At 41.1% G+C, this 16805-nt stretch overlaps 1 protein-coding gene across 1 annotated transcript in view; it reads right to left on the minus strand.

Annotated features, from left to right (window-relative positions):
- Nucleotides 1-16805, minus strand: part of il15ra (interleukin 15 receptor subunit alpha) — a 33288-nt gene that overhangs the window by 452 nt on the left and 16031 nt on the right. The window lies entirely within an intron of this gene.

Raw genomic sequence — 16805 nt, forward strand, 5'->3', positions numbered from 1 at the left:
CCTTGAACCTTGCAACCTTTCGCCACATTTCAGGCTTCAAACATAAAGATATAAAATTTTAATTTTTTGTCAAGAATCAACAACAAGTGGGACACAATCGTGAAGTGGAACAAAATTTATTGGATAATTTTTAACTTTTTTAACAAATAAAAAACTGAAAAGTGGGGCGTGCAATATTATTCGGCCCCCTTGCGTTAATACTTTGTAGCGCCACCTTTTGCTCCAATTACAGCTGCAAGTCGCTTGGGGTATGTTTCTATCAGTTTTGCACATCGAGAGACTGACATTCTTGCCCATTCTTTCTTGCAAAACAGCTCGAGCTCAGTGAGGTTGGATGGAGAGTGTTTGTGAACAGCAGTCTTCAGCTCTTTCCACAGATTCTCGATTGGATTCAGGTCTGGACTTTGACTTGGCCATTCTAACACCTGGATACGTTTATTTTTGAACCATTCCATTGTAGATTTGGCTTTATGTTTTGGATCATTGTCCTGTTGGAAGATAAATCTCCGTCCCAGTCTCAGGTCTTGTGCAGATACCAACAGGTTTTCTTCCAGAATGTTCCTGTATTTGGCTGCATCCATCTTCCCGTCAATTTTAACCATCTTCCCTGTCCCTGCTGAAGAAAAGCAGGCCCAAACCATGATGCTGCCACCACCATGTTTGACAGTGGGGATGGTGTGTTCAGGGTGATGAGCTGTGTTGCTTTTACGCCAAACATATTGTTTTGCATTGTGGCCAAAAAGTTCAATTTTGGTTTCGTCTGACCAGGGCACCTTCTTCCACATGTTTGGTGTGTCTCCCAGGTGGCTTGTGGCAAACTTTAAACGAGACTTTTTATGGATATCTTTGAGAAATGGCTTTCTTCTTGCCACTCTTCCATAAAGGCCAGATTTGTGCAGTGTACGACTGATTGTTGTCCTATGGACAGACTCTCCCACCTCAGCTGTAGATCTCTGCAGTTCATCCAGAGTGATCATGGGCCTCTTGGCTGCATCTCTGATCAGTTTTCTCCTTGTTTGAGAAGAAAGTTTGGAAGGACGGCCGGGTCTTGGTAGATTTGCAGTGGTCTGATGCTCCTTCCATTTCAATATGATGGCTTGCACAGTGCTTCTTGAGATGTTTAAAGCTTGGGAAATCTTTTTGTATCCAAATCCGGCTTTAAACTTCTCCACAACAGTATCTCGGACCTGCCTGGTGTGTTCCTTGGTTTTCATAATGCTCTCTGCACTTTAAACAGAACCCTGAGACTATCACAGAGCAGGTGCATTTATACGGAGACTTGATTACACACAGGTGGATTCTATTTATCATCATCGGTCATTTAGGACAACATTGGATCATTCAGAGATCCTCACTGAACTTCTGGAGTGAGTTTGCTGCACTGAAAGTAAAGGGGCCGAATAATATTGCACGCCCCACTTTTCAGTTTTTTATTTGTTAAAAAAGTTTAAATTGTCCAATAAATGTTGTTCCACTTCACGATTGTGTCCCACTTGTTGTTGATTCTTGACAAAAAAATTAAATTTCATATCTTTATGTTTGAAGCCTGAAATGTGGCGAAAGGTTGCAAGATTCAAGGGGGCCGAATACTTTTGCAAGGCACTGTAACTGCACTTTCATTTAGTATTTATGAATTTGTATTGTGTTGTTCATATATATGGCGGAAAACACAGACGACTGGAAAAGCAGTTTCTGCTCTTGCGCTCCTCTTGAAAAGAAACTGCTGTATTTTAAGCCAAAACAACTGTTGTGTTTGATAGAACAACATGTCTATATGCTGCCATAGCAGATTCATGGCGCATTAAGCCCCCGAACTATTTTTAATTTGTCCGTTTTACCCTGAAAACCTCCATTTACAGACGTCACGCAACCGCTTTTCTTTCAACCTAGCCATAAAACGGGTAATTAATTAGGGCCCGAGCACTAGGCGTGCGAAGGCCCTATTGTAATGCAAAGGATTATTATTATTATTATTATTATTATTATTATTATTATTATTAGGGCCCGAGCACTGAGCGTGCGAAGGCCCTATTGTTTTGCAAAGGATTATTATTAGGGCCCGAGCACTAGGCGTGCGAAGGCCCTATTGTAATGCAAAGGATTATTATTATTATTAGGGCCCGAGCACTAGGCGTGCGAAGGCCCTATTGTAATGCAAAGGATTATTATTATTATTCTTCTTTTTTCATGGCAAATGAAAATGGCCAATTTGGAGGCCTGAACATGCACGAAAAGTCACCAAAATTTGCACATACGTGCAGATTCGCGTAAATTTCGATAATCTTGCGTCGTTTTGAAAAAATGTCAAAAAATGGCTCAGTGGCGCCCCCTTGACCCTTAAAATTTTCAAAAAGGCCTCTCCTCTCAGGTTTTCAACGTAGAGCAATGAAATTTGGGGAGTAGATACCTTATGCCTAACTGCTCAAAAAAGCCTCTTGCACCCATATTCCAAATCCAACAGAAAATCGGTTATTTTGGATCGAATCTGAAATTTTTTCGGCTCACAGTTTGAGTTCACATTTGGAGGCTTGAACATGCACGAAAACTCACCAAAATGTGCACATATGTTCAACTTTGCGTAAATTTTGATAATCTTTGAAAAAAATTAACAAAAAGGCTCAGTGGCGCCCCCTTGAAATTTTCAAAAAGGCCTGTCCTATTAGGTTTTTTCAACGTAGAATGATGAAATTTGGTGAGTCGATACATTGTGTAAAACTGCTCCAAAAAGTCTCTTGCACCTACATTCCAAATCCAACAGGAAGTCGGAAATTTTGGATCAAATGCGAAATTTTATCGATTTACATTTGAGACCTTGTCGCTGAAGAAAATAGTTGGATCGTCTTCAAAATTGGTCAGACTATTCAGGAGACATATGAGATCTTAAGTTTTCAAAATGGTGAGTTTTCATCCAAGGGTCTGGCCTGGGCGTAGTCCCAAAGTTGGCCATTTTTAGGCAAAATACCAAATTCAGAAAATGATTAAAAACTCCGTGATACAACGTTCAATCTTTTTCATTTCTAGCATGTATATGAGATATCCCAGCCTGAACACGACTGCATTGAAATATTACTCATTAGGCCTGGCGCCCCCTAGTGGGAACAGGAAATGGCATTCTTTACGAGAGAGGATCCTCCTCCAAGGGAAAAAAATCTATTGACCTCAAACCTGTTTCAGGGGAGCCTCAAGACATGTGTTCAGGTCCCTGATGAAAAATATTGAGGTTTCGTTGAAGCGGAGAGGTCCAAACTGGAAGTGAAAATGACCGTCAACAATTTGTCTCGCCAAAAATTTTGAACAGTCATAACTCGGCAGATATGCAACATATCTGCGCCAAACTTTCCGTGTTTGTTGAGAGTCATACCCTGAAGGTTCTTGTAGGGGTCATTTGCATCAACTCTACAGTGCCAACTAGTGGCGACAGAAAGAAGTTTTAAAAAAGGCCTTTCCTATTGGGTTTTTTCAACATAGAGCAAGGAAATTTGGGGAGTAGATACCTTATGCAAAACTGCTCCAAAAAGTCTCTTGCACCCATATTCCAAATCCAACAGGAAATCGGGTATTTTGGATCGAATGTGAAATTTTCATGGGTTCACAGTAAGAGTTTACATTTGGAGGCTTGAATATGCATAAAAACTCACCAAAATTTGCACATACATGCGGCTTTGGATAACGTTCGATAATCTTGCAACGTTACGAAACAATTTAACAAAATGGCTCAGTGGCGCCCCCTTGAAATTTTCAAAAAGGCCTCTCCATTTAGGTTTTTCTAACATAGAGTGATGAAATTTGGAGAGTCAAAACTTTGTGCAAAACTGCTCCAAAAAGTCTCTTGCACACACATTCCAAATCCTACAGGAAATCGGGTATTTTGGATTGAATGTGAACTTTTTATCGATTTACAGTGTGCACATTTTACACCTTGGCACCTAGGGAATTAGTTTGATCATTCTCAAAATTGGTGAGACTGTTCATGAGGCATATGAAATCTTAAGTTATAAAAATGGTGTGTTTACATTCACGGGCCTGACCTGGGCGGGGCGCCAAATTCTTCCATTTTTTCGCCAAAACACCGAATTCGGAAAATGACTGATAACACCCTCATACAACGTTCAATCTATTTTAAATCTGGCATGTGTGTGAGGTATACCAGCCTGAGCAGGACTGGATTGAAAATTTACCATTTGTGCCTGGCGCCTCCTAGTGGGAACAGGAAATGCCCTTTTTTACGGGACACACTCCTCCTCTAAAGGGAAAAAAATCAATCTACCTCAAACATGCTTAAGGGAAGCCTTAAGACCTGTCTTCAGGTGCCTGATGAAAAATATTGAAGTTTCGTTGAAGCGGAGGGGTCCAAACAGGAAAGTGAAAATGACTGTCAACAATTTTTCTCTCCAAAAACTTTGAACAGTCATAACTCGGCAGATATACAAGATATCTGCGCCAAACTTCCCGTGCTTGTTGAGAGTCATACCCTGAAGGTTCTTGTAGGGGTCATTTGCATCAACCCTACAGCGCCAACTAGTGGCAATAGAAAGTCACTCGTTTTTCCAACACATGTCCAGTTCTTTTCAGGTTGGTCATTGTAGTTTCAAGACCTATTAAAATACTTATTTACGGCCCATGTCCACGTGTCTCTGTCTGTTGCCGTGACGACCCTTTATCCGCCATTGAAAGGAAATATTTTTTTTCAGAGACTCAGGCAGCTTATAGAGCCACAATATTTGGCACACTTGGTCGAATTGGCCCAGTTAGAAGATTAATTTTGGTTTTTAATAAGGGCTTGGCTGCACAGCTCAGTAGTACCTCCTTTTTTGTAGTACTCTCTCCAATAGGTTTTTTTTTACCTGTTAGGTGTGTGAATGTAAAGAGGCGACTTTCGAGCTTGTTAGGTTCTAATGAGATGATTAGAGAGGAGGATCTGCCACCACCCTGACCTGCACACAGTCCGAGTTGCGTGACGTCCGAGTTGCGCTAGATTGCGAGGGCCCGTTCAGTCCTGCTTGCAGGCCTAGTTATTATTATTATTCTTCTTTCTTCATGGCAAATGAAAATGGCCAATTTGGAGGCCTGAACATGCACGAAAAGTCACCAAAATTTGCACATACGTGCAGATTCGCGTAAAATTTGATAATCTTGCGTCGTTTTGAAAAAATTTCAAAAAATGGCTCAGTGGCGCCCCCTTGACCCTTAAAATTTTCAAAAAGGCCTCTCCTCTCAGGTTTTCAACGTAGAGCGATGAAATTTGGGGAGTAGATACCTTATGCCTAACTGTTCAAAAAAGCCTCTTGCACCCATATTCCAAATCCGACAGGAAATCGGATATTTTGGATCAAATGTGAAATTTTTTCGGTTCACAGTTGGAGTTTACGTTTGGAGGCCTGAACATGCACGAAAACTCACCAAAATTTGCACATACATGCAACTTTGCGTAAATTTTGATAATCTACAAAAAAATTTAACAAAATCGCTCAGTGGCGCCCCCTTGAAATTTTCAAAAAGGCCTTTCCTATTAGGTTTTTTCAACGTAGAATGATGAAATTTGGTGAGTCGATACATTGCGTAAAACTGCTCCAAAAAGTCTCTTGCACCTATATTCCAAATCCAACAGGAAGTCGGAAATTTTGGATCAAATGCGAAATTTTATCGATTTACATTTGAGACCTTGTCGCTGAAGAAAATAGTTGGATCGTCTTCAAAATTGGTCAGACTATACAGGAGACATATGAGATCTTAAGTTTTCAAAATGGTGAGTTTTCATCCAAGGGTCTGGCCTGGGCGTAGTCCCAAAGTTGGCCATTTTTGGGCAAAACACCAAATTCAGAAAATGATTAAAAACTCCGTGATACAACGTTCAATCTTTTTCATTTCTAGCAAGTATATGAGATATCCCAGCCTGAACACGACTGCATTTAAATTTTACCCATTAGGCTTGGCGCCCCCTAGTGGGAACAGGAAATGGCCTTCTTTACGAGACAGGCTCCTCCTCCAAGGGAAAAAAATCTATTGACCTCAAACCTGTTTCAGGGGAGCCTCAAGACATGTGTTCAGGTGCCTAATGAAAAATATTGAGGTTTTGTAGAAGCGGAGAGGTACAAACTGGAAGTGAAAATAACCGTCAACAATTTGTCTCGCCAAAAACTTTGAACAGTCATAACTCGGCAGATATACAACATATCTGCGCCAAACTTCCCGTGTTTGTTGAGAGTCATACCCTGAAGGTTCGTGTAGGGGTCATTTGCATCAACTCTACAGTGCCAACTAGTGGCGACAGAAAGAAGTTTTAAAAAAGGCCTTTCCTATTGGGTTTTTTCAACATAGAGCAAGGAAATTTGGGGAGTAGATACCTTATGCAAAACTGCTCCAAAAAGTCTCTTGCACCCATATTCCAAATCCAACAGGAAATCGGGTATTTTGGATCGAATGTGAAATTTTCATGGGTTCACAGTAAGAGTTTACATTTGGAGGCTTGAATATGCATAAAAACTCACCAAAATTTGCACATACATGCGGCTTTGGATAACGTTCGATAATCTTGCAACGTTACGAAACAATTTAACAAAATGGCTCAGTGGCGCCCCCTTGAATTTTTCAAAAAGGCCTCTCCATTTAGGTTTTTCTCACATAGAGTGATGAAATTTGGAGAGTCAAAACTTTGTGCAAAACTGCTCCAAAAAGTCTCTTGCACACACATTCCAAATCCTACAGGAAATCGGGTATTTTGGATTGAATGTGAACTTTTTATCGATTTACAGTGTGCACATTTTACACCTTGGCACCTAGGGAATTAGTTTGATCATTCTCAAAATTGGTGAGACTGTTCATGAGGCATATGAAATCTTAAGTTATAAAAATGGTGTGTTTTCATTCACGGGCCTGACCTGGGCGGGGCGCCAAATTCTTCCATTTTTTCGCCAAAACACCGAATTCGGAAAATGACTGATAACTCCCTCATACAACGTTCAATCTATTTTAAATCTGGCATGTGTGTGAGGTATACCAGCCTGAGCAGGACTGGATTGAAAATTTACCATTTGTGCCTGGCGCCTCCTAGTGGGAACAGGAAATGCCCTTTTTTACGGGACACACTCCTCCTCTAAAGGAAAAAATCAATCTACCTCAAACCTGCATAAGGGAAACCTTAAGACCTGTCTTCAGGTGCCTGATGAAAAATATTGAAGTTTCGTTGAAGCGGAGGGGTCCAAACAGGAAAGTGAAAATGACTGTCAACAATTTTTCTCTCCAAAAACTTTGAACAGTCATAACTCGGCAGATATACAAGATATCTGCGCCAAACTTCCCGTGCTTGTTGAGAGTCATACCCTGAAGGGCCTTGTAGGGGTCATTTGCATCAACCCTACAGCGCCAACTAGTGGCGATAGAAAGTCACTCGTTTTTCCAAAACATGTCCAGTTCTTTTCATGTTGGTCATTGTAGTTTCAAGACCTATTAAAATACTTTTTTACGGCCCATGTCCACGTGTCTCTGTCTGTTGCCGTGACGACCCTTTGTTCGCCATTTCAAGGAAATATTTTTTTTCAGAGATTCAGGGAGCTTATAGAGCCACAATAGTTGGCACACTTGGTCGAATTGGCCCAGTTAGAAGATTAATTTTGGTTTTGAATAAGGGCTTGGCTGCACAGCTCAGTAGTGGCTCCTTTTTTGTAGTACTCTCTCCAATAGGGGTTTTTATCTCTTGGGTGTGGGAATGTAAATAGGCGACTTTCGAGCATGTTAGGTTCTAATGAGATGATTAGAGAGGAGGATCTGCCACCACCCTGACCTGCACACAGTCCGAGTTGCGTGACGTCCGAGTTGCGCTAGATTGCGAGGGCCCGTTCAGTCCTGCTTGCAGGCCTAGTTATTATTATTATTATTATTATTAGGGCCCGAGCACTAAGCGTGCGAAGGCCCTATTGTTTTGCAAAGGATTATTTTTTTTTTTATTTTTTTATTTTTTTTTTTTTTTCAGGGCAAATGAAAACGGCCAATTTGGAGGCCTGAACATGCACGAAAAGTCACCAAAATTTGCACATACGTCCGGAAAATTGTAAATTTCGATAATTTTGCAACGTTGCAAAAAAATATAACAAAATGGCTCAGTGGCGCCCCCTTGAAATTTTAAAATTGGCCTATAACATTAGGGTCTGTCAGCGTAGAGCAATGAAATTTGGGGGGTCTATACCTTGTCCAAAACCGCTCCAAAAAAGCATTTACACGCATATTCCAAACCCAACAGGAAATCGGTTATTTTGGATCAAATATGAAATTTTTATCGATTTACAGGGTGCACATTTGAGACCTTTTCGCCGAGGGAGTTAGTTGGATCATCTTCAAAATTGGTGAGACTGTTCAGGAGACATATGAAATCTTAAGTTTTGAAAATGGTGCGTTTTCATTCACGGGTCTGACCTGGGCGTGGTGCCAAAGTCGACCATTTTTTCGGCAAAATGACAAATTCAGTAAATGACTTATAGTTCCTTGACACAACGTTCAATCTTTTTCATATTTGGCATGTATGTGTGGTATCCCACCCTTAACACGAGTGCATTGAAATATTACCCATTAGGTCTAGCGCCCCCTAGTGAGAACAGGAAATGCCTTTTTTTACGAGACAGGTTCCTCCTCCAAGGGAAAAAAATCTGTTGACCTCAAACCTGCATCAGGGGAGCCTTAAGACCTGTGTTCAGGTGCCTGATGAAAAATATTGAGGTTTTGTTGAGGCGGAGGGGTCCAAACAGGAAAGTGAAAATGAACGTCAACAATTTGTCACGCAAAAAACTTTGAACAGTCATAACTCGGCAGATATACAACATATCTGCGCCAAACTTCCCGTGTTTGTTGAGAGTCATACCCTGAAGGTTCTTGTAGGGGTCATTTGCATCAACTCTACAGTGCCAACTAGTGGCGACAGAAAGAAGTTTTAAAAAAGGCCTTTCCTATTGGGTTTTTTCAACATAGAGCAAGGAAATTTGGGGAGTAGATACCTTATGCAAAACTGCTCCAAAAAGTCTCTTGCACCCATTTTCCAAATCCAACAGGAAATCGGGTATTTTGGATCGAATGTGAAATTTTCATGGGTTCACAGTAGGAGTTTACATTTGGAGGCTTGAATATGCACAAAAACTCGTAAAAATTTGCACATACATGCGGCTTTAGATAACGTTCGATAATCTTGCAATGTTACGAAAAAATGTAGCAAAATGCCTCAGTGGCGCCCCCTTGAATTTTTCAAAAAGGCGTTTCCTATTAGGTTTTTTTGACAGAGAGTGATGAAATTTGGGGAGTCGATACCTTGTGCAAAACTGCTCCAAAAAGTCTCTTGCACCCGTATTCCAAATCCAACAGGAAATCGGGTATTTTGGATCGAATGTGAAATTTTTATCGGTTCACAGTAGGAGTTTACATTTGGAGGCTTGAACATGCACGAAAACTCACAAAAATTTGGACATACATGTGGCTTTGCATAACGTTCAATAATCTTGCAACGTTACGAAAACATGTAACAAAATGGCTCAGTGGCGCCCCCTTGAAATTTTCAAAAAGGCCTCTCCATTTAGGTTTTTTCAACGTAGAGGGATGAAATTCGGAGAGTCGATACCTTGTACAAAACTGCTCCAAAAAGTCTCTTGCATGCATATTCCAAACCCAACAGGAAATCGGGTATTTTGGATTGAATGTGAAATTTTTATCGATTTACAGTGTGCACATTTTACACCTTGGCACCTAGGGAATTAGTTTGATCATTCTCAAAATTGGCGAGACTGTTCATGAGGCATATGAAATCTTAAGTTATCAAAATGGTGTGTTTTCATTCACGGGCCTGACCTGGGCGGGGTGCCAAAGTCGGCCATTTTTTCGCCAAAACACCGAATTCGGAAAATGACTGATAACTCCCTCATACAACGTTCAATCTATTTTAAATCTGGCATGTGTGTGAGGTATACCAGCCTGAGCAGGACTGGATTGAAAATTTACCATTTGTGCTTGGCGCCTCCTAGTGGGAACAGGAAATGCCCTTTTTTTACGGGACACACTCCTCCTCTAAAGGGAAAAAATCAATCTACCTCAAAGCTGCATAAGGGAAGCCTTAAGACCTGTCTTCAGGTGCCTGATGAAAAATATTGAAGTTTCGTTGAAGCGGAGGGGTCCAAACAGGAAAGTGAAAATGACTGTCAACAATTTTTCTCTCCAAAAACTTTGAACAGTCATAACTCGGCAGATATACAACATATCTGCGCCAAACTTCCCGTGCTTGTTGAGAGTCATACCCTGAAGGGCCTTGTAGGGGTCATTTGCATCAAACCTACAGCGCCAACTAGTGGCGATAGAAAGTCACTCGTTTTTCCAATACATGTTCAGTTCTTTTCAGGTTGGTCATTGTAGTTTCAAGACCTATTAAAATACTTATTTACGGCCCATGTCCACGTGTCTCTGTCTGTTGCCGTGACGACCCTTTGTTCGCCATTTAAAGGAAATATTTTTTTTCAGAGACTCAGGCAGCTTATAGAGCCACAATATTTGGCACACTTGGTCGAATTGGCCCACTTAGAAGATTAGTTTTGGGTTTTGAATAAGGGCTTGGCTACACAGCTCAGTAGTGGCTCCTTTTTTGTAGTACTCTCTCCAATAGGGGTTTTTGCTACTTTCGAGCATCTTAGGTTCTAATGAGATGATTAGAGAGGAGGATCTGCCACCACCCTGACCTGCACACAGTCCGAGTTGCGTGACGTCCGAGTTGCGCTAGATTGCGAGGGCCCGTTCAGTCCTGCTTGCAGGCCTAGTTAGGGCCCGAGCACTAGGCGTGCGAAGGCCCTATTGTAATGCAAAGGATTATTATTATTATTATTATTATTATTCTTCTTTCTTCATGGCAAATGAAAATGGCCAATTTGGAGGCCTGAACATGCACGAAAAGTCACCAAAATTTGCACATACGTGCAGATTCGCGTAAATTTCGATAATCTTGCGTCGTTTTGAAAAAATGTCAAAAAATGGCTCAGTGGCGCCCCCTTGACCCTTAAAATTTTCAAAAAGGCCTCTCCTCTCAGGTTTTCAACATAGAGCAATGAAATTTGGGGAGTAGATACCTTATGCCTAACTGCTCAAAAAAGCCTCTTGCACCCATATTCCAAATCCAACAGGAAATCGGTTATTTTGGATCGAATCTGAAATTTTTTCGGTTCACAGTTGGAGTTCACATTTGGAGGCCTGAACATGCACGAAAACTCACCAAAATGTGCACATATGTTCAACTTTGCGTAAATTTTGATAATCTTTGAAAAAAATTAACAAAAAGGCTCAGTGGCGCCCCCTTGAAATTTTCAAAAAGGCCTGTCCTATTAGGTTTTTTCAACGTAGAATGATGAAATTTGGTGAGTCGATACATTGTGTAAAACTGCTCCAAAAAGTCTCTTGCACCTATATTCCAAATCCAACAGGAAGTCGGAAATTTTGGATCAAATGCGAAATTTTATTGATTTACATTTGAGACCTTGTCGCTGAAGAAAATAGTTGGATCGTCTTCAAAATTGGTCAGACTATTCAGGAGACATATGAGATCTTAAGTTTTCAAAATGGTGAGTTTTCATCCAAGGGTCTGGCCTGGGCGTAGTCCCAAAGTTGGCCATTTTTAGGCAAAATACCAAATTCAGAAAATGATTAAAAACTCCGTGATACAACGTTCAATCTTTTTCATTTCTAGCATGTATATGAGATATCCCAGCCTGAACACGACTGCATTGAAATATTACTCATTAGGCCTGGCGCCCCCTAGTGGGAACAGGAAATGGCATTCTTTACGAGAGAGGATCCTCCTCCAAGGGAAAAAAATCTATTGACCTCAAACCTGTTTCAGGGGAGCCTCAAGACATGTGTTCAGGTGCCTGATGAAAAATATTTAGGTTTCGTTGAAGCGGAGAGGTCCAAACTGGAAGTGAAAATGACCGTCAACAATTTGTCTCGCCAAAAACTTTGAACAGTCATAACTCGGCAGATATGCAACATATCTGCGCCAAACTTTCCGTGTTTGTTGAGAGTCATACCCTGAAGGTTCTTGTAGGGGTCATTTGCATCAACTCTACAGTGCCAACTAGTGGCGACAGAAAGAAGTTTTAAAAAAGGCCTTTCCTATTGGGTTTTTTCAACATAGAGCGAGGGAATTTGGGGAGTAGATACCTTATGCAAAACTGCTCCAAAAAGTCTCTTGCACCCGTATTCCAAATCCAACAGGAAATCGGGTATTTTGGATCAAATGTGAAATTTTTATCGGTTCACAGTAGGAGTTTACATTTGGAGGCTTGAACATGCACGAAAACTCACAAAAATTTCGACATACATGCGGCTTTGCATAACGTTCAATAATCTTGCAACGTTACGAAAACATGTAACAAAATGGCTCACTGGCGCCCCCTTGAAATTTTCAAAAAGGCCTCTCCATTTAGGTTTTTCTAACATAGAGTGATGAAATTTGGAGAGTCAAAACTTTGTGCAAAACTGCTCCAAAAAGTCTCTTGCACACACATTCCAAATCCTACAGGAAATCGGGTATTTTGGATTGAATGTGAACTTTTTATCGATTTACAGTGTGCACATTTTACACCTTGGCACCTAGGGAATTAGTTTGATCATTCTCAAAATTGGTGAGACTGTTCATGAGGCATATGAAATCTTAAGTTATAAAAATGGTGTGTTTTCATTCACGGGCCTGACCTGGGCGGGCGGCCAAAGTCGGCCATTTTTTCGCCAAAACACCGAATTCGGAAAATGACTGATAACTCCCTCATACAACCTTCAATCTATTTTAAATCTGCCATGTGTGTGAGGTATACCAGCCTGAGCAGGACTGGATTGAAAATTTACCATTTGTGCCTGGCGCCTCCTAGTGGGAACAGGAAATGCCCTTTTTTACGGGACACACTCCTCCTCTAAAGGGAAAAAATCAATCTACCTCAAACCTGCATAAGGGAAACCTTAAGACCTGTCTTCAGGTGCCTGATGAAAAATATTGAAGTTTCGTTGAAGCGGAGGGGTCCAAACAGGAAAGTGAAAATGACTGTCAACAATTTTTCTCTCCAAAAACTTTGAACAGTCATAACTCGGCAGATATACAAGATATCTGCGCCAAACTTCCCGTGCTTGTTGAGAGTCATACCCTGAAGGGCCTTGTAGGGGTCATTTGCATCAACCCTACAGCGCCAACTAGTGGCGATAGAAAGTCACTCGTTTTTCCAAAACATGTCCAGTTCTTTTCATGTTGGTCATTGTAGTTTCAAGACCTATTAAAATACTTTTTTACGGCCCATGTCCACGTGTCTCTGTCTGTTGCCGTGACGACCCTTTGTTCGCCATTTAAAGGAAATATTTTTTTTCAGAGACTCAGGGAGGTTATCGAGCCACAATAGTTGGCACACTTGGTCGAATTGGCCCAGTTAGAAGATTAATTTTGGTTTTGAATAAGGGCTTGGCTGCACAGCTCAGTAGTGGCTCCTTTTTTGTAGTACTCTCTCCAATAGGGGTTTTTATCTCTTGGGTGTGGGAATGTAAATAGGCGACTTTCGAGCATGTTAGGTTCTAATGAGATGATTAGAGAGGAGGATCTCCCACCACCCTGACCTGCACACAGTCCGAGTTGCGTGACGTCCGAGTTGCGCTAGATTGCGAGGGCCCGTTCAGTCCTGCTTGCAGGCCTAGTTATTATTATTATTCTTCTTCTTTTTTCAGGGCAAATGAAAATGGCCAATTTGGAGGCCTGAACATGCACGAAAAGTCACCAAAATTTGCACATACGTGCGGCTTTGCGTAAAATTCGATAATCTTGTGTCGTTTTGAAAAAATGTCAAAAAATGGCTCAGTGGCGCCCCCTTGACCCTTAAAATTTTCAAAAAGGCCTCTCCTCTCAGGTTTTCAACGTAGAGCAATGAAATTTGGGGAGTAGATACCTTATGCCTAACTGTTCAAAAAAGCCTCTTGCACCCATATTCCAAATCCAACAGGAAATCGGATATTTTGGATCAAATGTGAAATTTTTATCGGTTCACAGTTGGAGTCTACATTTGGAGGCCTGAACATGCACGAAAACTCACCAAAATTTGCACATACATGCAACTTTGCGTAAATTTTGATAATCTACACAAAAATTTAACAAAATGGCTCAGTGGCGCCCCCTTGAAATTTTCAAAAAGGCCTTTCCTATTAGGTTTTTTCAACGTAGAACGATGAAATTTGGCGAGTCGATACATTGTGCAAAACTGCTCCAAAAAGTCTCTTGCATCCATATTCCAAACCCAACAGGAAGCCGGAAATTTTGGATCAAATGTGAAATTTTATCGATTTACATTTGAGACCTTGTCGCTGAAGAAAATAGTTGGATCGTCTTCAAAATTGGTCAGACTATTCAGGAGACATATGAGATCTTAAGTTTTCAAAATGGTGAGTTTTCACTCAAGGGTCTGACCTGGGCGTGGTCCCAAAGTCGGCCATTTTTGGGCAAAATACCAAATTCAGAAAATGATTAAAAACTCCGTGATACAACGTTCAATCTTTTTCATTTCTAGCATGTATATGAGATATCCCAGCCTGAACACGACTGCATTGAAATATTACCCATTAGGCCTGGCGCCCCCTAGTGGGAACAGGAAATGGCCTTCTTTACGAGACAGGCTCCTCCTCCAAGGGAAAAAAATCTATTGACCTCAAACCTGTTTCAGGGGAGCCTCAAGACATGTGTTCAGGTCCCTGATGAAAAATATTGAGGTTTCGTTGAAGCGGAGAGGTCCAAACTGGAAGTGAAAATGACCGTCAACAATTTGTCTCGCCAAAAATTTTGAACAGTCATAACTCAGCAGATATGCAACATATCTGCGCCAAACTTTCCGTGTTTGTTGAGAGTCATACCCTGAAGGTTCTTGTAGGGGTCATTTGCATCAACTCTACAGTGCCAACTAGTGGCGACAGAAAGAAGTTTTAAAAAAGGCCTTTCCTATTGGGTTTTTTCAACATAGAGCAAGGAAATTTGGGGAGTAGATACCTTATGCAAAACTGCTCCAAAAAGTCTCTTGCACCCATATTCCAAATCCAACAGGAAATCGGGTATTTTGGATCGAATGTGAAATTTTCATGGGTTCACAGTAAGAGTTTACATTTGGAGGCTTGAATATGCATAAAAACTCACCAAAATTTGCACATTCATGCGGCTTTGGATAACGTTCGATAATCTTGCAACGTTACGAAACAATTTAACAAAATGGCTCAGTGGCGCCCCCTTGAAATTTTCAAAAAGGCCTCTCCATTTAGGTTTTTCTAACATAGAGTGATGAAATTTGGAGAGTCAAAACTTTGTGCAAAACTGCTCCAAAAAGTCTCTTGCACACACATTCCAAATCCTACAGGAAATCGGGTATTTTGGATTGAATGTGAACTTTTTATCGATTTACAGTGTGCACATTTTACACCTTGGCACCTAGGGAATTAGTTTGATCATTCTCAAAATTGGTGAGACTGTTCATGAGGCATATGAAATCTTAAGTTATAAAAATGGTGTGTTTTCATTCACGGGCCTGACCTGGGCGGGGCGCCAAATTCTTCCATTTTTTCGCCAAAACACCGAATTCGGAAAATGACTGATAACTCCCTCATACAACGTTCAATCTATTTTAAATCTGGCATGTGTGTGAGGTATACCAGCCTGAGCAGGACTGGATTGAAAATTTACCATTTGTGCCTGGCGCCTCCTAGTGGGAACAGGAAATGCCCTTTTTTACGGGACACACTCCTCCTCTAAAGGGAAAAAATCAATCTACCTCGAACCTGCATAAGGGAAACCTTAAGACCTGTCTTCAGGTGCCTGATGAAAAATATTGAAGTTTCGTTGAAGCGGAGGGGTCCAAACAGGAAAGTGAAAATGACTGTCAACAATTTTTCTCTCCAAAAACTTTGAACAGTCATAACTCGGCAGATATACAAGATATCTGCGCCAAACTTCCCGTGCTTGTTAAGAGTCATACCCTGAAGGGCCTTGTAGGGGTCATTTGCATCAACCCTACAGTGCCAACTAGTGGCGATAGAAAGTCACTCGTTTTTCCAAAACATGTCCAGTTCTTTTCATGTTGGTCATTGTAGTTTCAAGACCTATTACAATACTTTTTTACGGCCCATGTCCACGTGTCTCTGTCTGTTGCCGTGACGACCCTTTGTTCGCCATTTAAAGGAAATATTTTTTTTCAGAGACTCAGGGAGCTTATAGAGCCACAATAGTTGGCACACTTGGTCGAATTGGCCCAGTTAGAAGATTAATTTTGGTTTTGAATAAGGGCTTGGCTGCACAGCTCAGTAGTGGCTCCTTTTTTGTAGTACTCTCTCCAATAGGGGTTTTTATCTCTTGGGTGTGGGAATGTAAATAGGCGACTTTCGAGCATGTTGGGTTCTAATGAGATGATTAGAGAGGAGGATCTCCCACCACCCTGACCTGCACACAGTCCGAGTTGCGTGACGTCCGAGTTGCGCTAGATTGCGAGGGCCCGTTCAGTCCTGCTTGCAGGCCTAGTTATTAGGGCCCGAGCACTAGGCGTGCGAAGGCCCTATTGTAATGCAAAGGATTATTATTATTATTATTATTATTATTATTATTATTATTATTATTCTTCTTTCTTCATGGCAAATGAAAATGGCCAATTTGGAGGCCTGAACATGCACGAAAAGTCACCAAAATTTGCACGTACGTGCAGATTCGCGTAAATTTCGATAATCTTGCGTCGTTTTGAAAAAATGTCAAAAAATGGCTCAGTGGCGCCCCCTTGACCCTTAAAATT

The sequence above is a fragment of the Corythoichthys intestinalis genome, chromosome 13 (assembly GCF_030265065.1).
Source record: "Corythoichthys intestinalis isolate RoL2023-P3 chromosome 13, ASM3026506v1, whole genome shotgun sequence".
NCBI lineage: Eukaryota > Metazoa > Chordata > Actinopteri > Syngnathiformes > Syngnathidae > Corythoichthys > Corythoichthys intestinalis.